At 43.5% G+C, this 24680-nt stretch overlaps 1 protein-coding gene across 4 annotated transcripts in view; it reads left to right on the top strand.

Annotated features, from left to right (window-relative positions):
• The window catches only part of RRAGD (Ras related GTP binding D), a 170736-nt gene that overhangs the window by 50366 nt on the left and 95690 nt on the right, over window positions 1-24680 (top strand). For 2 of the 4 annotated variants that reach the window (XR_011203826.1, XM_069235492.1), the window contains exon 2: window positions 16131-16236. The exons of the other annotated variants lie outside the window; for them this stretch is intronic. The gene's annotated coding sequence lies outside the window, so the exon portion shown is untranslated. The remainder of the gene's footprint in view (window positions 1-16130; window positions 16237-24680) is intronic. 4 annotated transcript variants of the gene reach the window in all.

Here is a 24680-nt window from a genome sequence, read left to right as displayed (position 1 = left end):
AGATATCTGAGGAGGTGCCCAGATAGTTATACTAAAGGAGACACCTGCTGGGCGTTTAGATTGTGTGATTGTACCACAGGTGGCAGGGCCAGAATTACACAACCTCTTATTCTGCTTACTACCGGGAGTACTAATATGGATCAGGGCAGGTACACCTTTCGAGCATACGCATGCCATGGTTGACAAGGAGGGTTAGTATGTGCTGGCCAAGGGCAGATTGATGGGCAGGGAAGTGACCCTGGAATGTATCTATGCTCCAAACCAGGACCAAGGTTGAGTTTTTTCAAGCATTATCCGCCCCCTGGCATCCTTAGTGACAGATAACGTTATTCTAGGCAGTGATTTTAATTGTGTGGCAAATGTTGACTTAGACAGGCCCACCACTCATTTGTCTGGGGCAACAGCTCATAAGACTACGGAGGGTTTAGGCAATGGCTGCAACATTGGCATCACAACTGTAAATAAAAAGGGCCCCTTGCTTACACATGAGATTCCTTAGGCAGGGAAATTACATACGTGTATTAACTCCTATGGCAACTCTATACATCATTGGTACAGGTGGAGGGCAAACCAACACTCTGTACACTGAAATGATACCAAAAATATATTTTATTTAATCACCTATAAATTCTCACATAAAGTACAATTATTTGAAAACCAGGCCAAAATAGCAATGTACCAGAATCACGCATCTACCGTATCTACATGGACACACTCACTTAATCCCAACCCCATAAAACCATCAAATGAAAAAATAAGACAGAATATACGTGTTCTATCCAATTATCCAGAGAACCCCATTGGTAATCACTTATTACAACATCAAGCGTACACTAAATGTGCTCAATTAATCTAGACAGATGAGTAAGTCTGTATTATCTCTCAAGTTAAAACATACAGTACACATAAATGATCACTATCCAAGAATTGTGAGATTTATTGGTTGCTAACTCCTTGGAATACAATGGAGTACATAGTACTGTAGAATATACAGTTAGGGAAATAATTTGATATCATAGATATTGGCTATCACTGACCCTTGACGCGCCTTTCAGCACGTGGGTGCCTTCTTCACGAGAAACACCCCGTCCTCATAACCTGAAATCAAAAAACATATAGTAAACACCGCACATGTACCAAATTTATAAAAATAAAACCAACTTAATCCTTACAACTGTAACCTGTTCTACAGGTCAGACGCCAATGTGATGTGAATCCAGCATCTTAAAAAAGAAACCAACTGCATTCTACTCTTCATACCACAAAAACTACCATGCACCACAACCCCATTTGTAAATCAACTCAAGTGTTAACCCCATGCAGTATATACCTATCTAAAAGGATCTACCACAATTAACAAAAACTCAAACTGTGATGTGCCAGCCTGTTTATGCAATCTGCAATGCAATAGCCATGCATGAATCATATACACCAGGCTTTCTCACCCAGCCATGTTCTCATGTGGTGAACTGGCTGTGTGGTCCTCACTAACTTTGTTGTGGAAGAACTTTCCGTTTGACACAAAAAGACTTCTTTAAAGGTAATACCACAAAAACATATATGGAGTTATATATACTGTATGATCTATAACTAATCTTACGAAACACCCAATTCCCTAGAATATTAACTGGAACCAGCTGATTCAAAAAACCCATTAACTATACCTGTCCTTAGCTTATCAAATTGATATCTAAAGGTCAGTTAAATCTCACTGAAGCATACTTAATTGGTGCTATGCTCTCAGAAAATATGAAATTCAACATGGCTTCTAAATAGAGTGCGACAATACAAGGGGGTTGGGACAAAACTTCAACCCTTCTCTAAGATATTATGAATAAAGATGACTGCAGGTTTTAGTACCAGCACCCAAACCACTATCAATAGACGAGTGGTTGCTGCCTACAACTACAAACTCATGGGGATATTGGCTCAAATGCAATTAGTCAATAAATATAAAGTATAAAATAGGCCAACAAGCTCACTTGATTATAGATAGTTGAACAATGTAACAATGTAACTCTGTTCATCACCATGTACACAAGTGCGCCAAAACACCACTCAAACTGAAATAGCTACAGCAAAGAACCACCCCAAAGCAGTGAATAAAAAAAAAAAGACGAATAAAAAAACGGCAGCCACGTTGAAGTGGGCAGCAAGTATGGCTCAGGGACAGCCCCATGGACTTCCAAAGTGTCCCATCCCAAACACAAAAATAAATAAGGCAAGCAGATACGAATTGAATACCTAATGAGTACTAAGTGGAGATGATGCTAATCAATTACAAGCATTAAAAGAATAGACCAGCATGGCCAATTTATGCTAGAATATCTACAGGCTGGGGTCATCCCCCAAAGACTGAGAGTCTAGAATATACCTGGACTATTCGAACATCTTAAAAAATTCTTGAAAAGATGGTGGATGATTGCCAATCGATGTTCACGTGACCTTATGAGGCTTATAGTGGAGATAGCTAAGGAAGTGATTCAAACATTGTTACAGGAGAAGCAGGTACTTGAGGATAAACAAAGACAATCTAGTGCTCTTGATGAGGCTAAAAAGAAATTGAAAGAACTTGATAAAGAAGTTATGTCATATACTGACTACTTAGCTAAACGAAAAACGGATACATTGAAAAAAGATGCAAGATATTCTACCAAAGAGAAAACATACCCGTAAATGGCAGATCATTTTTACAATCAAGGTGGGTACCATGATCAAGATCAGTCTGGTCAACAGACTTTCAATCGGATGGTTGTAACCTTTTCCGATACCTAGGACTCTGAACATGAGGGTAGCTCACACCAATTTGACTCTACGGGGAGGAGACTACCACCCTTGGACCTTGCCAATACATCAGGTCAGACTTTTTTAGGTACACCAGGAAACCGGCATGGCCGTTAGAGGCCCCAATACCAACTCAGATACCAGTGAAATTTTCAGCATTACAACAGTCAGTTTCTAGTGATGAGGAATGCACAATATTAGTGACAATAGAACAGATACCTATTTTCAATCTCACCACGTGTGAGACTGAACCCTCCATCAATTCGTTACTGGCTAAGGGATTGTCTGTTGTCCCATATACAGGAGTAAATGTATTCAAAATTCTTCAGGACTTGATGGCTTTTTTTTTCTCCAGAAAATACGCTTGTGGATATTTTTTAGCGGGGCCACCCCTTTGAACACTGGTGTTGTCAACCAGTCGGGGCTATCTTTACCTTCAAATTTTATGCCTACTTTAGATCAAGTAGGTCCTGAAGTGGGTATTTTTGAGAATGTAGTTTATCAGCTTCTTAAAGCGGCTACCCGCTACATATCCCAACCTGTTCCAAATTTAGATACAGAGGAATTAAAAGCTTTGAGAAATATGAAACCTAGCCAGAGTTTGACCATTAAAAATTGTGACTAAGGTGCAGGAATCGTGATCTTGGAAACCCAGTCATATATTAGGAAGATCAATGATCTTTGGGTTAATCTCAAACACTATAGCCCAGTATCGATCAATCCCACTACTTGTGTCAGCAGAAAGATCAAGCATCTGGCAGTTAGGGCATTAGAAAATGAGGATATCTGCAAAAAAGAATTTGAATATTTTAATACCCAGCATCCTAAAATGGCAAATATTTATGGTGTGCCCAAAATACATAAGAATAGTGAGGATCCTCCTTACCGTCCTATAATTACCACAATAGGCTCAATTACAGAACCTCTTTCAAAATATGTTGATTCTATACTGCGACCCCATGTTTCCAAGATCCCCTCCAACATAGAAGACACTATGGATATGATTAATTAAGTTGAAGGATTGTCTTTTACTCCTTTTCAACAAACACTGGTCACATTGGACATTGAAGCGCTAAATAGTAACATCTCCTAACAAGAGGCCATTGGAGCAGTAGGTTTATAGATGACTATTCCATAGAAGGGTCTAAAGCTTTTATTCTGCAATGCCTCCACATTGTTTTCAAAGAGAAGACCTTTTGAATTTAATGGATCCCTTTATAAATAAATTAACCCCTTGGATGCCAGGAATGATCTGGTCTCGTCCTCGGCTACGGTGCTCATGTACCAAGGGTGACACCAGCTCATCCTCCACCCTGCCCACAGGGGAAGCGCACCCACCCCCCTCCCCTGGGCAGGGAAAGTGCTTCTTCTGCCACCCGACCCCTCCAGTGACACCTGATGACGTCAGTGCACAATTGCACACTGACCTCATCAGAAATCACCCCATCGTGCTGGAAGCTGAGGGCGATCGGAGGAGAAACTCTTTTGTTTCTCTTCCCATCAGGGGTGGAGGAAGATTGGAGAGACATGAAATGAAAGTCTTTTCCTTTCCTTTCATGTCTCTGAGCATTTCTGCAGCACGATCGCTTAGAGATCGTGCTGCAGGAATGCCCACTAGACACCAGGGAGTTTTTTTTGTTTGTTTGATATAAACAATGAAGGGGAACGACCCCTTGGGCAAGGGTTGCTCTCCTGGGGGGCATTTTTTAAAGGCCGATCTGCCTTTTTTAATAACAATTTATTTATTTTAATTAGGCCAATCAGTAGGCACCAGGGATAATTTTTTTAAATGTTTTTACAGGTGGGAAGCGACCCATTAGGCAAGGGTCGCTCCCCTTGGGAGAAAATTTATTTTAGGCCATTTCTGCCTCCCTTAGGGGCAGATCGGCCTATTTTTATTAGGCCAATCTGACCCTGAGGGGGGCAGAAACCACTAGACATGAAGGATTTAAAAAAATATATTTTTTATGATGATGAGCGACCTCTTAGGCAAGGGTCGCTCCCCTGGGGGCATTTTTTTTAGGCCTTTTCTGCCCCCCTTGGGGGCAGATCAGTTTATTTTAATTAGGCCGATCTACCCCCAAGGGGGCGGGGGCAGAAACCACTAGGCACCAGGGATATTTTTATTTTGTTGCAAGGGTCGCTCCCCTCAATGGGGGGGGGGGTGCAATTTTATTTTAGGTCATTTCTGCCCCCCTTTGAGGCAGATCAGCCTACTTTTATTAGGCCAATCTGCCCCCAAGGGGGGCAGCAACCACTAGACAGCTGGGATTTTTTTTCTTTACTATTTTATTTAAGGGGAACGGCTCCTTGGGCAAGGGCCGTTCCCTTTAGGGGCAAATTATTTTAGGCCATTTCTGCTAGGTCCATCTGCCCCCAAGGGGGGCAGATACCACTTAGGCATGTGTGTGTGTTTTGCTTGGGGGGAGTGCAAGCCCTTTGGGCAAGGGTCGCTTCCCATAGGGACACATTACTGTTGGCCAATTCTGCCCCCCTTGGGGGCTGATCAGCCTATTTGTAAGGCCCATCTGCCGCCAAGGGAGGCCGAAAGCCCACTAGACACCAGGGAAGATCTTTTCTTATGAAAAGAGGGTGGGGGTATTGGGGTGGTAGCTACCAACCAGTATGGGCATGGTTATGCCCCCACCCCAACCGAAGGGGGTAAGAGTCTTTCAGCTCTCCCTCCCGCACGCTAAAAGACCTTATCCCAACGGCAAGCAAGAGAACATTTGATTATTTTGGGTGTTGATTTTACATTTGGGCATAGGAGCATGGCTATCAAAATCGTCCCACTTTGAATGGTGAGGGCTGCACTTTTTGGACTTTAGGACACTGTCATCTAGAAAAATCTATGAGACCTAGACACATCTGAAAACTAAACATCTGGGTGAGACCAGGGTGGTGTGCTTCGCATGCACCCTGCACCATTTTCTTACCCACAGTGCAAACCTCCAACTTTGCTTGAAATCACACATTTTCCCCACATTTTTGTGATGGAACCTTCGGGAATGTGCAGAAATCCACAAAATTCCAACCACTCTGCATTGTCCCATCAATACAGATAATGACCTGCCCTTTTGGACCCGATTTGGTTCCCTCTCAGTTTCAACCTGTTGTTGGCTCTTCCCTGTCACAGGCACTTGGCCCACCTATACAAGTGAGGTATCATTTTTATCAGGAGACTGAGGGGGAACATTGGATGGTAGGAAATGTGTGCCGGTGTAGTGATCCCACACAGAAATGTGGGGAAAATGTGATTATTTTTTGTAGCTACATTTGAGGTTTGCTGAGGATTCTGGGTATGAAAACACTGGGGGGGGTCCACGCAAGTCACACCTTACTATACTCCCTCAGGTATCTAGCTGTCAGAAATGTCTGGGTCTGGTAGGTTTACCTACATGGCTAATGAGCCCAGGACCAAAAACGCAGGTGCATTCCCCCTGCAAAAACATGTAGTTTTGTAATTGAAAATTTTGATGTGTCTACATAGAGTTTTGGGACATTTGCTGTCGCGGGCACTAGGCCTACCCACACAAGTGAGGTACCATTTTTATTGGGAGATGTTGGGGAATGTTGGGTTGAAAGAAGTTTGTGCCTCCTTCAGATTCCAGAACTTTGAGGCACCAAAATGTGAGGAAAAAGTGTTTTTTTGGCCACATTGTGAGGTTTGCAAAGGATTCTGGGTGACTGAACCTGGTGAGAGCGCCACAAGTTACCCCATCCTGGGTTCCCCTAGGTGTCTAGTTTTCCGAAATGTCCAGGTTTGCTAGGTTTCCCTAGGTGCCGGATGAGCTAGAGGCCAAAATTCTCAGCTAGGCACGTTGTAAAAAACAGGTCAGTTTTCATAAGACAAATTTGATGTGTCCATGTTGTGTTTTGGACCCTTCCCTGTCGGCAACATTAGACCTACCCACGCAATAAGGTACTATTTTTATCGGGAGACTTGGGGGGAATGCTAGGTGGAAGGAAATTTGTGGCTCCTTCAGATTCCAGAACTTTGCAGCACCGAAATGGGGGGGGGGGTTTAGACAAAGTTTGAGGTTTGCAAAGGATTCTGGGTTCCAGAACCTGGTGAGAGCATCACAAGTCACCCCATTCTGAATTCTCCTAGGTGACTAGTTTTCAAAAATGTATAGGTTTGCTAGGTTTCCCTAGGTGCAGGCTGAGCTAGAGGCCAAAATTCACAGCAAGGTACTTTGCAAAAGAACAGGTCAGTTTTCTTTGGGAAAATGTGATGTGTCCACGTTGTGTTTTTGGGCACTTCCTGTCGCGGGCACTAGGCCTAAGCATACAAGTGAGGTACCCTTTTTTATCAGGAGACTTGGGAGAATGCTGGGTAGAAGGAAGTTTATGGCTCCCCTCAGTTTCCAGAACTCTGCAGCACCGAAATGTGAGGAAAAACTGTTTTTTTGCCACATTTTGAGGTTTGCAAAGGATTCTGGGTAATAGAACCTGGTGGGAGTGCCACAAGATAACCCATCCTGGGTTCCCTAGGTGTCTAGTTTTCCGAAATGCCTAGGTTTGCTAGGTTTCACTAGGTGCCACCTGAGTTAGAGGCCAAAATCCACAGCTAGGCACTTTCCAAAAAACACATCAGATTTCAATGTAAAAATGTGTCCATGTTTTATTTTGGGGCGTTTCCTGTCGCGGGCACTATGTCCACCCACACAAGTGAAGTACCATTTTTATCGGGAGACTTGGGGAAATACAGAATAGAAAAACAAGTGTTATTGCCCCTGGTCTTTCTTTACATTTTTTCCTTCCAAATGTAAGGCATTGAGTAGAACAGAAGTGTATTTGAGAAATGCCCTGTACTTCACATGCTAGTATTGGGCCCCCGAATTCAGAGATGTGCATATAATCACTGCTTCTCAACACATTATATTGTGCCCATTTTGGAAATACCGAGGTTTCCTTGATACCTATTTTTCACTCTTTATATTTTACCAAATGATTTGCTGTATCCCCGGTATACCATTTACCATTTATTTATTTAATTGTTGTCAGCCTATCCGGCCATAACAATAATACACAATAAATATCAATCCATCACACGCAATAAAATCACATTAAATAAAACATTGTAAAAAAGAAAAACTATACTTGAGTTTTTGATTTTACGTGGCCCTAGGTGAATCCAATATGCCCTGCAATATCATAAAACTTGATTATTAGCCATAATTGGCATAAGACTCTTTACTTATTCTAAAAACATTATAGATCTAAAATTTAAATATCCTATTCTTGCACTAATCATTTGGGTTCTTGCGATACCTGCCAGCAGTATAATAATAACCCAGGACCTTGCCTGGTTTAATCAGCAACCTTCAGCGATGTCTCATACTAATGATAGCTAGGATAACACAAGTAATTATACTTAGGCCAACTGTGAGTACATTGATGAACGTAACTTCCACGCTTCCGATATATAAGTTGAAACCTTCGCCACAATATGTTTCTCATCTGATCGCATACAAAGCACTTCCGCCTCATTACATTTCCTGATCCCGTATGATCTAAAAAGCGGACGTAAGTACAATTTGCGGAGTTTAAGCGTAAAATGACATAATAAAAGGAAGTGGGATAATGTTTCTTGGCCACCATGAAGGCAAGGACAGCATTCTGATCCGCACTGTGAGACGGCTTGCCATCTGTTAGTCACCGCCATCACTGGTAATGTACCCATACGAAATTTAAAATAGAGAGCCCTTTTTTCTTCCGGATAGATGCAGTCTATGAAAATTGCTGGTTTAAGCTCTTGGTTGAGCAAAATGTACCTCTTGAGTAAAGGGCTAAGTGTCTCACACATACTCTGAGTCTTTTGGTCCCAGTATGCCTTTTTAATGACAGATAAACTGGGCTTTCTGATTTTCCCTGGATGAAGCCAGAGGTCTTCTTGGCCAATAGCAACCAGGGTAGTTGAGATGTGTTTAAACCAAGGCAATTTTCGGTAATTTTGTAGCTTCATGATGTCCATGAGTGTATCTCTGTATGGTTTGAGTTCCTCTTTTGCCCAGATACGGATCCAATATCTTATCGGGGCCAGTGCAATGTAATCCTCGACCTTTCTCATTTGTAAATCAGTTCTCAACGCATTCATTGGTGCGGCAGTGCCTAAACAAAGTAATCGGCGTAGGAAATTATTCTCAGTTACTTGTATTAATGGGGTCTTTCTAAATCCCCAAATCTCTGCGCTGTAAAGTGCTGCCGTCCTTGCTTTGGTTTTATAAGCAAGCAGTGCAGAACTCACAGAATGGTTGCCTGTGGCTTTAGCAAATCTAAGTACCGCTCCGGCGTGCTGGGCCAAGGAGATGTTACTTTTGTAGATTTGTGATTTCCATGTCTGTTTTTCGTCCAGTCTGCAACCCAGGTAGTCATAGGTGGTCACTCGAGCCAAGGGCTTGTTGTTTACCCTGAAGGTCGAATGCATCGTTTGTTTTGGGTTGAGAATCATAAACTTTGTTTTCTCCTCATTAATTACCATGCTCCTTGAGGTGCAAAATGATTCGAAACCCCTAAGTAGACGATGCATTGCTATCTCTGTTCTTGCCAGTAATACAGCGTCGTCAGCAAAAAGCAGGATAGGTATACTTTCATTGGCTAGTTTTGGCACATCCAGATTTAATTCCCTCAGATCTTGGCTTACTTTATTTATATAACAGTTAAACAAGGTTGGGGCCAAAACACATCCTTGTTTTACGCCACGCTGGATTGGAATTTCTGCTGTATAATCATTTCTCGTGGAATATCTAACCCTGGCAGTATTCCCTGTGTGCAGTAGAATTAACAGCCTTAGAATTTTCCCCTGTATGCCCATTTCTGACAATAACTGCCATAATATTTGGCGATTGACGCTGTCAAAAGCTGTTTGAAGATCCACAAAGACCAGATATAATGCACAATCTTTTAGGGTGGCGTATTTCGCGCAGATCATATTCAGCTTAAAAAGTTGATCTATTGTGCTTTGGCCTCTCCTAAAACCAGCTTGGTGTGTCGATATTAAATCTCCATCCTCCAGCCATTGATCTAAACGCAGCTGGATCAATTTGGCGAAGATTTTTCCAACACTGTCAAGCAGTGAGATAGGCCTATAGTTGCACACCAAGTCCCGAGGTCCTTTTTTGTGAATTGGGACAATTATTGATTTCTTCCAAGAGGTCGGAATTACCTCGTGGTGCCAAATACTGTTGAATATGCGTGTTAGAGCAGGCAGCCATAACGTTAACTGATTACGATAAACGTCTGAAGGTATGCCGTCTGGGCCTGCAGCCTTATACGGTTTTTGAAGGAGAATAACTTGTTTAATCTCTTTCTCGCTGAATTCCGGTGTCAGCTCCATTGCACGAGGGATAGAATGGGTTGCTTGCGTGGCATTTGTGCCAAGGAGTTCGTTTGGGACTAATTCATTCTGGGTTCCATTTGACGATCTAATAAACCTTTTTGATGATGCTACATAGGTCGTTTGAAGTGGAACTCCCTTGTTTGATCTTTGGTTACTACCTACCAGTCCTTGGATGAGGCTGGTTGAGTTATTCATACTCCGGGATGCCGTCTTGGCCTCTTCCTGGTACAAGGCGGTAAAATGCTCTACCCAGAGTTGTGAGTTGATATTCAATTCTAGGTTCTTCGAAGGGCCTTCGCATCCCCATCTGACTATCTCCCAAAACTTTTTGCAGTTTGCTGCCGATATTGCCTGCAGGAGGGATTTCCAGAGCTTATGTGGAAATGTCTTCCTTTTATATCTTAGTAATTTTTTGTACTGTTGCCTGCATTCATAAAAGTATTGCTCATTATGGTTGTTCAGATGGCGATTCTTTAGTGCTTGCGATAGTGTCTTTTTTAGTTTCAAACACTCTTCATCGAACCAGCCCTCCATCGTATTAGGGTTAGTTTGGGGATGCTTAGTTCTTTCCTTTGTTGTTTGTAGTAGCAAGTTGTTAAAATTATCCAGTAGGGGTAAAGCTTCATTAACTGGTAGGTTTAATAATGTACTAAGTGATAGGAACCAGGTTTGACTAGGTACACTCAAATAGGGTTCGTCCACGTTCGACCTTAGTATGTTTTTCCTATTTGGTCTCATGGTTATTGCTAAGCAATTTCCGTTAAGTGGAAACTCAACCTTCCCCAGGCTTGCGTCCGGATGGATTATCTCCATTAGCAATGGGTCGTGGTCACTCTTGATCCTGTCCCTTATTTCCATATCGATAACATAATGCCAGGCTTCGATGTTTATTGCCATATAGTCAATTATACTGTGTCTTTTTCCAGTTCGAAAGGTAGATTTAAAAGTTCTGTCTGAGTTGGTTCTTCCGTTTACTGTGCGAATTCCGCCTTCTATTAGTACTTCAAAGATTAGTTCCCCTTTTTTGGAATCTTGGCAATGTTGGATGAGGGGCGTTGGAATATTCCAAGCGTGATCTTCCTCTACTACTTGTTCATCCCAAAGAATAGAATGGGGTTTAGTGTTAAAATCGCCACATATTAGAAGAAGGGTTTTACAAAACTGAGGGGGACGGTTATTCGCGTGACCTAGTGTTGGGTTCCTCCAACCCTTAGATCTTTTATTTGAGATATGATCTTCGAGGAGCCGCACACCAGGCATGACTTGGGCCCGGCTAACGGGAGGGAGGTACACGTTTACTATTTCAAGTGACCACTCCTCATGTTTTACTGCAAGCGTCTGGATTTCCTTGCTTAATATGGCATGGGTTACAGCTGAGTTTCCCAATAGTGAAGTTCTGATCCAAGTGGTCAGACCTCCTGATGGTCTTCCTTTTTTTTGTTTGATAGCAGGTATGTAAAAAGTGGAAAACCCGTCTAGGTCAATGACGTTGGTAGACCAAGTTTCTTGGAAGCAGCTGATGTCTTGCTGTTTAATAAATTCAACCCAATCCTTATCTTCCATTTTGCTTTTTAGGCCTGCAATGTTCCAGCTTAAGATTTTTAATGTGGGACTAGTTCTATTTTTTATATTTGAGCTACCCATTTGTTGCTACAAATTTCTAGATGGTTGCTCTTCATCATTCTGCAACTGTGGGGGATTGCCCCTGCTGTTTCTAGGGGAGTTAACAGACAGGCAGAACCTCATATTACTCAGGTTTATTCGTTCAGGGAGTTGTTGTTTGGAACTAATTGCTCCCTGTAGTGTCGAACCAGAATTGCCTTCTGCCTCTTGCCTGCCCGACACATTTTGCTTTGGAGCTTTTTCAAGAAATATTGTTGGATATGGTTCCTTTTGTGGAATAGCAGTAGATATTCCCCATGTCTTCATCATGTTAGAACATTTTAGAATCTGTTCTACTATCCAAGGTGAAGCCCAGACTGTTTCTGTTGATCCCCCGTTCTCCGATTCTTTCCTTTGCATAAATCTTACTGAGAGGAGGTCTTTAGTTGTTACGTTCTGCAGAGCTGGCAAAGAATTGACCAAATGTAGGATGTTAGTCCTATTTAGAATGTCGTGACTTCCTCTTGAGGAGTACTCGGGAATAAATGTAATTGTGGCGTCAGGCTCTTTAATTATTTCAGTGCGAATCTTGGTTTGCCCGACACCTCCCTGTGACCATCTTCCTTGAGGTTGATTATCTTCCTTTGCTTTATTGTAAATAGTAGCTGCCCAACTAGTCAATGTTCGTTCTACCTGGCCTTTTTCCCTCCCGAGTTGCAACTCTTTGTTCCTAAGTTCATCGTAAGGTTGCCTTTGTGGAGGCCAATTATCCTTTTTTCCTTTAGTTTCCAAGTCAAGCACTGGACGCGGTGGAGCAGGTGGATCAGTAACCCACCCTGGCTGGCTACTAAAGTTGTGGTTTCCAGAGCTAGCCTGAGAGCAGTATTTTACTTTTGACCGAGGTGCGGGAACCGGGGCTATTGTATTATCCACGCACATGGTTTTTCTTGTACTTTGTTCGCTTCTTGTGCATTCTGGGCTCTCTGCCCTTCCGTTTTCACTTTTGCTATTTTCTTGTTCTACCCCCTCGATGATAAAGTTCAGAGACTGCTGACGTTTTCCATTATGGACTCCTACTGTATTTGGATAATGCGCCTGAATTGAGTGTTCTCTTTTTATGGCTGGGAGGTGCTTATCAATGCCGGTACTTGATTTTGTTGTCTCTGGGCTCCATTTATGTTGTCCATTGACTAAGGGATCGTTTGCCTCATTGATCCCGTGATTTGAACCTGAGTCTTTTTCTGGTCTATTTCCTTTGTCTAAGTCGTACCCAGATGCTTGGTAGCCCCTAGGGCCAATGGGGATTCGGTTTATATGAGAATGGTGGGTGCAGCTTTTATCGCACAATAATCCAGGATTTTTATTTATAAAACTAATATCTTTGTCAGTTGGTTTCTCGAGACTCTCGGGCTTGATGCACTGATCTTTAGGCTGCTGTTGAGTAAACTCATCGCCTGTGTTCCTGATCTGCCCTGTTGGGCTTGCCTGTTTCGGCATATTTAAAGCCTTTTTTGCTGATACTTTGTTGTTTCCTCTAGCTTTTTTCCATGTGTATTTCCGTCTACCTGTTTGTTGATGCCCTTTACTCAGAGTCCTTTTTTCTACTGTATTTGAGATTTCGATTGCAGATACAGGACTTTTGTTGATTCTCTCCGTCTTGTCTATGTGGGTTTTTGCGTCTGGGCACTCGTCTCGTCCCGTGCTTCTCAACACATTATATTGTGCCCATTTTGGAAATACCGAGGTTTCCTTGATACCTATTTTTCACTCTTTATATTTTACCAAATGATTTGCTGTATCCCCGGTATACAATAAAAACCCATTGCCAGGTGTAGCTCATTTATTGGTTCTGGGTACCTGGGGTTCTTGATGAACCTACAAGCGTATCCCCGCACAAAAAGAGTCCAGCAAATGTAACGCTATATTGCTTTAAAAAATCTGCCATAGCAGGAAAAAGTTAAAGAAGAAAACGTGGACAGAAATGGCTGTTTTTTTAGCTCTATTTCATTTTTTTGTTTATTAATATAGCTGTTATGTTCTGTAAGAAAACTTTGCAGGATCTTCCTAAATGACCCCTTGCTGATTTCACCATTTTGTCTACTTTTCAGAAATGTTTAGCTGTCTGGGATCCACCATTGGTTTCACACCCATTTCTGTTACTAACAAGAAGGAGGCTGAAATCACAACAAATAGTAAAAATGGGGTATGTCCCAGTAAAATGCCAACATTGTGTTGAAAAATGATTCAGGTCTGCCTGTTCCTGAAAGTTTGGAAGATGGTGATTTTAGCACTGCAAACCCTTTGTTGATGCCATTTGCAGGGAATAAAAACACATGCTTTCTTCTGCAGCCCATTTTTCCAATTTTTCTGGGTTTGGCTAATTTCTTGGCCTCCTCCAGAGGAACCTACAAACTCTGGGTACCTTTAGAATTCCTAGGATATTGGGAACAAAAGGACACAAATTTGGCGTGGACAAAAAGTTATGAGGGCTTAAGTGCAAACTACCCCAAGTAGCCAAAAAAATAAAAGTCTGGGCACCGGAAGGAGAAAAGACCTGGCAGCGAAGGGGTTAAAGGAGTTAGCATGGGGGTATCTTGTGCACCCACGGCTAAATTTGAACAGAGATTTGTTTATAACGAAATGGCACCTTTTTTTTTTTTTTAAATCTGTCACGAATTGTGCTCGGTATATTGATGATACCCTTTTTCTATGGGTTGGGGAGACTCAGCAGCTGCAAGAGTTTCTAACTCGGACTAATCTTTGTGGCTCTAATATGAGGTTTACGGCACGCACTAATAAACAACAAGGGAAATATTTAGGTATTATGATACAGAAAAAATCACTACTGTTTGGAGGTAGATCTCTATGTTAAACCCAGAGCGAGAAATACTTTGCTACATTTTAGCAGTTGCCATTGGAGAATCCCGAAAGAAAGTATCCCATGTGGGCAGCTTCTTCCAGTTTGCAGAAACTGTGCTAATAGAGATAAAAGCCAAGTTTGTAGCCAGAGGTTACCCTCGCAGATTAGCATGGGAGGCTTCCAAAAGAGCGCGTTTCTATGACAGAGACTGTCAGCAGCAAAAGAGACAGCGAATTGCAGCTACTAACTTGGTATGTATCACAAGGCACTCGTCCCAGAATGAGAAAATCCGCCATATTGTGTGTGTGAATTGGCACATTTTGAATGCTAATAGTGCACAAGAGTCACATATCCCCGCCCCAAGATTGCGTTTAGGCGCAATAAAAATCTAAAGAACCATGTAGTAAGGTTTCCGTTACAGCCCAGCACCAACTTTGTACAGAAAACTATAGATGGGAATATTTCTGTCATGGGTAATTTCAAATGCACACAATGCAATGCTTGTAAGTCAGAAAAAGAGATGAAACATTTCAAACTGAATAATCACTCTATCATTTTGAAAACATTTACTAACTGTAAAACAAAAAATATTATTTATATGTGTATCTGCCCTTGTGAGCTAAGATATGTAGGAGAAACAGCAGGTCCATTTGTTTACGAGACTGAGCTTCGTTCAGCTATACGGACCCATAAACTAGCATCTCCCATTGTTAAGCATTTTTTGGAATATAACCACACCTCGGAGGACATTAGTTGGTTGTTCCTATACAAAAATTGTTGTCAAATCTGGAATAGATACAGATGCAGTGCACAAAAGGAGGGAAGTGTTTTGGATTTTTAGCTTGAACACTCATGTACAGGGATGAAATAATTAGATACGTTGGGAACAAGCCATTCACTTTCATTCTTCTCAAAGATCGTTCATACTGGATGGCTGAGTGGCAGTTTTACTCATTCCAGTATGGCCACCGCTGCTTTATTTTTGTGTTTGGGATGGCCTACTATGGAGGTCCCCTGAGCCATACTCGCTGCCCATTTCAATATGGCTGCCATTTTTTGATTCACTGTTTTTTTTTTTTTATTCACTGCTTTGGGGTGGTTCTTTATGGAGGCTTGTGGGGCTGTCCTTGAGCCTCAATTTTATGTTATAGAATCATGCCGCACATACTGTTATTCCTGTTTGGCATGATCATTAGCCTAAGGTTTTGCAGGTGTAAGTCCTGCTATTTATATATGGCCGCCACATATTTGGGGATTCATATATCTGTGGCGGGGCACGTGACTTCCAGCTGTGCTTGCTTGGGAGTCATGTGACCACCCCTTATTCCATAAGTTGTAGCTATTTCAGTTTGAGTAGCATTTAGGCGCACTCATGCTCACTGTGATTAACGGCGTTATGGTGCATACTCGGCACATGGGTCGTGTTTATACATGGTTCAACCATTATTTGTCAGGTAACTTGAATTACAATATCTGCTTTTTTAGAGTGTGATTGAGATGGAGAGTGCTTGACTGTGGAATTTATTATTTCCCCTTTTTTAGAGATGCATCAGAGGAACCTTGTTTGCATGAAGCAGTGTGACCTCCCAGTGTTGGGCAAGTTGGCATAAGATGTTATCTTCAGCCCCACAATACTATTTGTAATCAGGTGAGCTGCAGTATGTTAGCCTATTCTATACTTTATATTTATTGACTAATTGCATGTGAGCCAGTATCCCCATGAGCCTGTAGTTTTAAGCAGCAAGCATTCGTCTATAGATAGCAGTTTGGGTGCTGATACTAAAACCTGCAGTCATCTTTATGTATAGTATCTTAGAGAAGGGTTGAAGTTTTGTGTCAACCACTTTCAGGTTGAATTTAAATTTTTATGGGAGCATAGCACCAATTAACTATGCTCCAGAGAGATTTAATTGACCTTTAGATATCAATTTGATAAGTTAAGGACAGGTATAGGTTGTGGGATTTTTTAATCAGCTGGTTCCAGTTCCTATTCTGTGGAATTGGGAGTTTCGTAAGATTAGTTATAGATCATACAGTGTATATAACTCCATATATGTTTTTGTTGTATTACCTTTTATAGAAGTCTTTTTGTGTCAAACGGAAAGTTCTTCTACAACAAAGTTAGCGAGGACTACAAAAGCGGTTCACCACATGAGAACATGGCTGGGTGAGAAAGTTTGTGCATATAGGATTCATGCATGGCTATAGCATTACAGATTGCATGAATCAGCTGGCACATCACAGTTTGAGTTTAGTTTATTGTGGTAGTTCCTTTTAGATCGGTATATACAGCATGGTGTTAGCACTTGAGCTGATTCACAGGTGTGGTTATGGTGCATGTTGTTTTTGTGGTATGAAGAGAGGAATGCAGTTGGTTTCTTTTTTAAGATGCTGGTTTCACATCACATTGGGGCCTGGAACTGTCAAACAGGTTACAATTGCAAGGATTAAGTTGGTTTTATTTTTATAAATTTGGTACAGGTTGGATGTTTATTATATGTTTTTTGATGTCAGATTATGAGGAAGGGGTGTTTCTCCTGAAGAAGATACCTATGCACCAAAACGTGAGTCAGGAGTCAATGATAGACAATATTGATGATATCAAATTATCCCCCTTAGTGTATATTCTACAGTACTGTGTACTGCATTGTATTCCAAGTCGTTAGTGACCAATGAATCTCAATTCTTGGATAGTGACCATTATGAGTACTGTATGTTTTATCTTAAGAGATAATACAGATTTACTCATCTATCTAGATGAATTGAGCACATTTAGTGTGTGCTTGATGTTGTAACAATTGATTGCCATTGTGGGGTTCTCTGGATAATTGGGGAGAACAAGTATATTCTGTCAGTCATTTTTTCCATTTGGTAGTTTTATGGGGTAGAGAGTGAGTGGATGTGTGCATGTGGATACAGTAGATGTGTGATTCTGGTAGGGTGCTATTTTGAACTGGTTTTGAAATAATTTTATTGAATGTGAGAATTTTTATGTGATTTAATAAAATGTATTTTTGGTATAATTTCAGTGTATAGAACATTGGGATCAGTCAGAGATCTGGAGGGTGCAGCACAGACTGATGCACGACAACTCATACTATTTGCAGATATATAACTTAAACACCAGGCTTTACATGTTCAGATGCTCAACCATGCTGGGACCACACATGCTCTGCATGGAATATCTAGGGTGTACACTATCTGACCATAGCCCCCTGTTGTTGAAGTTCCAACCTGTTGCAGAGCGCTCAGTGTTAGCCATTTGATGGCTTAACCCTTTGATGCTTGAAGATAACTGCTTTAAGGATTCACTCCAGATGGCCATCTCTTAATACTTAGAACACAATCAGGGTTCGGCGACTAATGCACTTATAGAATAGGACACATTAAAAGTGGTGCTGTGAGGACAATGCTTGGGACGGTCAATTGGGGCTAGAATGGAGCCCGCCACAGATTTTAGGGCACTGGAGACCCAACAACATGCATTAGATAACCGGCTGGGGATGGAGGATGGGGTATGGGAAAGGCACAGAGAAGCATAGCAAAGCTATCACACTGCACTGGAGCGCCTATGCTGTCATGACTACAAAGACTTTATCGCTAGGGCACATGATGAAGAAGGTAGACCAGGCAGCCTACCAGCCTGGCTGGTTAGATCGGACACCAGGGGAGTCACCATAACACAGATGCTAATGGGGGATGAATCCCTATTTTATTCCCTGAAGGCCATTAATATGTCCATCCGGGAGTACCTTGAAAAGCTTTATGGATGCCTGGAGCCTCTAGCATTGGGGGCTGTGACTAGATTATTAAATACCCTGCCTCTAGGTGACTTAGATCCCAAAGCTCCGGAGACGAGTGGTGACCTTGTGACGCTTCAGGATATTAGTGCTGCCATTAAGTAGATGTCTTTCGGGGAAGACCCTGGGCCCTGATGGGCTACCGGCAGAATTCTGTGCTGCCCTTTCTTCTGCTTTGGCCCCTAGATTGGAGTCGCTTTATGCGGAGTTGCTGCATTTGAGGGTGTTGACTAAGTTGATCAGGGATGCACTGGTGATCACTCTCCCTAAGTCCAAAACTGTGGGTGCGCATGTGTCGGCATTTTGCCCTTTTTCCATGCTGAACATGGTCTTGAAAATACTAGGTAAGGTATTAGCTCTTAGACTGCTACCCCACATGCATACCCTAATACATCTGGACGAGAACAAGTTCATCCCAAACCGGAGCACCACCTTTAACCCCTGTAGAATATATCACGTATTGTATCACCCAGAAATGCGTCTTCATCTGAATGCTGTTATAATTTCAGTTGACCTTGAAAAGGCCTTTGACTCAGTGCAATGGGAATTCCTTTTGAGGTCATACTTAAAAAGGGTCTGGGTGAGGGATCCAGCTGCTTTACACAACCCCGACAGCTAGAGTGAAAACAAGTGGCACTGTCTTTGCTCAGTATGGAATCTTCCAAGGCACCAGGGAGGGGTGCCCACTACCCCCCCCTCCTATTTGCACTGACTATTGAGCCACTGGCGGGACTCTTCCACTTATGAGGGGTGGGATATGGGATGAAGCTGAAAGGTAGGGAACACATCATATCACTCAACGCGGATTATTTGTTGTTCTACCTGCAGGATGGACCCCAGGGTGCAACAAACTTGATGTCTTTATTGCGGGAATTTGTAACTCTCTCTGGGCTACACGTAAATGCAACCAAAACATATTCATTCCCCATGACGGCAGGAGCCCCGTGGTCTCAGACTCTTTCCAGGACCTAGTTTGGTCACTGGTGTCCTTTGGATATCTGGGCATTAGAGTATTCCACTCACTGGAAGACCTTCAGGACGGTAATTTAGGCAGTGCACTCCGGTCTCTTAGATCCTGTGTGCAGTTCTTGAGATCCTTGAAATTTCCAGTTATGGTATGCATCTCTCTGTTCAAAGATGTTAATGTTACAGAGGCTTATATTTCTTTGTCAATTTACCTGTCAAAATTCCACACACCTGGTTTAGACAGTTAGATACTCTCCTCTGGGAATTAATCTGGGACGCAGGACACAATAGGGTCTCTCCGGAGGGTCTTCTGCGCCCCTAGGATGAGGGACGTTTGGGAGCTCCAGATTTTGAACTATATTATCCGGCAGCACAACTACAGTGAGTCACCCAGTAGCTCAATGGATTGCAGCTGGAAGAAGTGGGCGAGTGGGGACGGAGGGTAATCAAGTTGCCCTAGTGGGGCTCCTACGTGGAGAATCACTCCCCTTTTCACACTACAACTATCCTCTCTGACAGCTGTGGGTTTGGTAACAGTAGGTGACTGTTACCAACTGTGGACACTTATCCCATTAGATGATCTGATCACCCAATACAATCCACCCGTGCCAATTTCTGATCTACCAGGTACTGGTACGTATGTTTGGATACTTATGGCCAGATGGCAGCCAGGAACAGGAGACACATCAGGTTCGCCATCTTTTGATGTCCTTGAGAACTGCCCGTCACTTGGTAAAATGACTCTATCAGATGCTACTGGGGATGGTTGGGAAACCATTAGTAGCAATCTGAGGGAGATGGGAGACCCTGCTGGGACAGGAACTCTCTGACACAGAATGGAAAAAAAGGTACTGGCCTACCCCAGACACAACTCCAGTAATATGAGGCTAAAATATATCTAATATAATTGCACTCACATGGCATATTTCACCCCACACATTACGAGTCACCTATGGGGTGTGACGCTAGACTGTGCCCAAAGTGCTCATCCCTGGATGCTGACTTTAACCCCATGACATGGGGCTGCCTGGATGTTTGCTGATTTTGGGAGATAGTGATCAGCATTTATGATGTTCTGGATCCTACACTGTTATGCACAGTGGAGACTTGTCTACTGGGGCTATACCCTAGACCTCGGCACCAACCCATTCCCCCTCCTTCACCCCGCTACAACCCCCCTACACACACACATGAGCGAGCATAGGAATGACAACTTATTCTGACACCACCCGCTTTGAAATCTCTCAATGTGGACTGAAGGACAGACCCCCAGGACGGATTACTGTTTGTTTTAGGTTTGACGTTTACTTACCATAGAGTTAGGTTTTTCATGGTCATTACAATCTCCGTCATCCTTCCTTTGGGAGTGATAAACACAAATGATTGACTAATATGTGCTTTTAAATTGTGAGACAAAAATGTGCTGCATTGACCACTTTGTTACCCACAAGGTGAACTGCTTGAGAATCATTCGCCATCAGAACTTATGAAACGGTTGACTGCACATGTAATGAATGGTTTATTGTAAATGATAAATAAATACATGTATTAAAAACAATATGGAAAATGGAATCCAATTTTAATGTGTGGAGTTTCAATCCTGCTCTTCTCACTTCCGTACTCGTCTGTCAGAACAGATCTCGGCCGAACACCATTTTTGGTGCCAGTCTAGTTTTTATTGAAAATTATTAAATGAGCATGCAGGCGCAACCGCTCATGGGACATTAAATAATGCTTGAAATTGACACTTAATGATCACATATTTGCACATTTGAGGGGGCAGACAAAGTTGGCTGGGATTTTTATTTGTACTTATTTTTACTGTGATTATGTGTGGAGTTTTAATCCTGCTCTTCTAACATCCGGTCTCACCTGTCATAGCGGACCTAAGCCGACTGCCATTTTAGGTGCCAGTCTCGTCTTTATCGAAGACTATTTAAAGGGCATGCAGGTGCAGTTGTACAACAGACATTAGGTACTGCCTGAAATTGTCACTTTACAATTGCATATTTGGGGGGGGGGAAAAATTTGACTAGGATTTTTATTTGTGTGAATTTTTTAGCGTGATTACTTGTGGCTCTTGTAAGGAAATGCCTCCTTGGCATGGTTACCCCCTACTTTTTGCCTTTGCTGATGCTAAGTTTTGATTGAAAGTGTGCTGGGACCCTGCTAACCAGGCCCCAGCACCGGTGATCTTTCCCTAAACTGTACCTTTGCTTCCACAATTGGCACAGCCCTGGCACTCAGATAAGTCCCTTGTAACTGGTACCCCTGGTACCAAGGGCCCTGATGCCAGGGAAGGTCTCTAAGGGCTGCAGCATGTCTTATGCCACCCTGGGGACCCCTCACTCAGCACATGCACACTCAAAGCCTCACAGCTTGTGTGTGATGTTGGAGAGAAAATGACTAAGTCGACATGGCACTCCCCTCAGAGTGCTATGCCAACCTCACACTGACTGTGGCATAGGTAAGTCACCCCTCTTGCAGGCCTTACAGCCCTAAGACAGGGTGCACTATACCACAGGTGAGGGCATATGTGCATGAGCACTATGCCCCTACAGTGTCAATGCAAAACCTTAGACATTGTAAGTGCAGGGTAGCCATGAGAGTATATGGTCTAGGAGTTTGTCAAACACGAACTCCACAGTTCCATAATGGCTACACTGAAATCTGGGAAGTTTGGTATCAAACTTCTCAGCACAATAAGTGCACACTGATGCCAGTGTGGAATATTTTGTAACATGCACCCAGAGGGCATCTTAGAGATGCCCCCTGAATACCAATCCAACTCCTAGTGTGGGGCTGACCAGTTTCTGCCAGCCTGCCACAATCAGACGAGTTGCTGGCCACCTGGGGAGACTGCCTTTGTCACTCTGTGGCCAAGAACAAAGCCTGTACTGGGTGGAGTTGCTTCACACCTCCCCCTGCAGGAACTGTAACACCTGCCGGTGAGCCTCAAAGGCTCACCCCCTTTGTTACAGCGCCCCAGGGCATCCAAGCTAGTGGAGATGCCCACCCCCCTGGCCACTGCCCTCACTTTTGGCGGCAAGGCTGGAGGAGGTAATTAGGAAAACAAGGAGGAGTCACCCACCAGTCAGGACAGCCCCTAAGGTGCCCTGAGCTGAGGTGACCCCTGCCTTTAGAAATCCTCCATCTTAGTTTTGGAGGATTCCCTCAATAGGGTTAGGGATGTGCCCACCCTCCCCACAGGGAGGAAGCACAAAGAGGGTGTAGGCACCCTCCAGGACAGTAGCCATTGGCTACTGCCCTCCCAGACCTAAGCACACCCCTAAATCTAGTATTTAGGGGCACCCAGGAGCCCAGGAAATCAGATTCCTGCAACCTGAACTAAAGAAGAAGGACTGCTGACCTACAAGCCTGCAGAGACGATGGACAACGACAACTGCTTTGGCCCTAGCCCTACCGGCCTGTCTCCAGAGTCGAAAACCTGCAACCAGCGACGCATCCAACAGGGACCAGCAACTTCTGAAGCCTCAGAGGACTGCCCTGACCCCCAGGACCAAGAAACTCCTGTGAGCAGCGGCTCTGTTCAACAATCTGCAACAAACTTGCTACTTTTCTACAACTTTAAAGACTTCACATTTCCCACCGGAAGCGTGAGACTTCCCACTCTGCACCCGACGCCCCCAGCTCGAGATCCAGAGAACAAACACCACAGGAGGACTCCCCGGCGACTGCTAACCCGTGAGTAGCCCGAGACGCCTGCAGAGAGAATCCCGAGGCTCCCCCTGACCGCGACTGCCTGTAACAAGGGACCCGACGCCTGGACCAAGCACTGCACCCGCAGCACCCAGGACCTGAAGGAACCCACACTCAGTGCAGGAGTGACCCCAGGCGACCCTCTGCCTAGCCCAGGTGGTGGCTGTCCCGAGAAGCCCCCCGTGACTGCCTGCACCGCTAGAGTGACCCATGGGTCCCTCCATTGTTTCCTATCTAAAACCCGACGCCTGCTTTGCACCCTGCACCCGGCCGCCCCTGTGCTGCTGAGGGTGTGTTTTGTGTGCCTACTTGTGTCCCCCCCAGTGCTCTACAAAACCCCCCTGGTCTGCCCCCCAGGACGGGTACTTACCTGCTGGCTGACTGGAACCGGAGCACCCCTGTTCTCCTTAGGCGCCTATGTGTTTTGGGCACCTCTTTGACCTCTGCACCTGACCGGCCCTGAGCTGCTGGTGTGGTAACTTTGGGATTGCCTTGAACCCCCAGCGGTGGGCTGCCTATGCCCAGGAACTGAGACTTGTAAGTGTCTTACTTACCTCACAATCTAACCTTTACTTACCTCCCCCAGGAACTGTTGATTTTTGCAGTGTCCACTTTTAAAATAGCTTATTGCCATTTTAACAAAGACTGTATATGATATTGCTTTTATTCAAAGTTCCTAACTTACCTGTGTGGAGGACCTTGCATTTTATGTATTTACCTCAAATCTTGAACCTGTGGTTCTTAAAATAAACTAAGAAAATATATTTTTCTATATAAAAACGTATTGGCCTGGAGTAAGTCTTTGAGTGGGTGTTCCTCATTTATTGCCTGTGTGTGTACAACAAATGCTTAACACTACCCTCTGATAAGCCTACTGCTCGACCACACTACCACAAAATAGAGCATTAGAATTATCTAATTTTGCCACTATCTTACCTCTAAGGGGAACCCTTGAACTCTGTGCGCACTATTTCTTACTTTGAAATAGTATATACAGAGGCAACTTCCTACAGCTCTCTTCTGATTTCACCTGTCAGAGCAGATGTCAGCCGACCGGTATTATGGTGTCAGTCTAGTCTTTATCAAAGACTATTTAAAGAGCATGCAGGCGCGATCCCTCAGCGGACATTAGGTACTGGCTGAAATTGACAGTGTACGGTTGCATATTTGCACATTTTGGGAGGGGTATGGCAAAAAAAGTTGACTGGGATTTTTATTTAGTGTAGTCTTTAGCGTGAGTACTTGTCAAGTTTTAATCCTGCTCTTCTCACTTCCGGTATCGCCTGTCAGAGCAGACCTCTTCTATTTTTTATGCCAGTCTAGTCCTTATCGAAGACTATTTAAAGAGTATGCAGGTGGGACCGTGCAGCAGGCTGACTGGCCCATATGTGCCCATCCGTGCACCAACAGCACCAGCCATGCTGCCGGTTGTATATGAGAGTCACAAGGAAATCATGTTATCAGGTCAGAGCATAGAATATGTTACTCTAGGGACCAGCTGCTATCAATTGGTAAACAGTGTAGCCTTTTCCCTGTGTCATTCCCTGACAAGGTAAGCTCGATGGGCCTTCCTTTGCACCCAATATATGCAGCACAAGCTGTTCTG

This window comes from Pleurodeles waltl, chromosome 5, assembly GCF_031143425.1.
Source record: "Pleurodeles waltl isolate 20211129_DDA chromosome 5, aPleWal1.hap1.20221129, whole genome shotgun sequence".
NCBI lineage: Eukaryota > Metazoa > Chordata > Amphibia > Caudata > Salamandridae > Pleurodeles > Pleurodeles waltl.
This window is presented reverse-complemented; position numbering and strand designations above follow the sequence as displayed.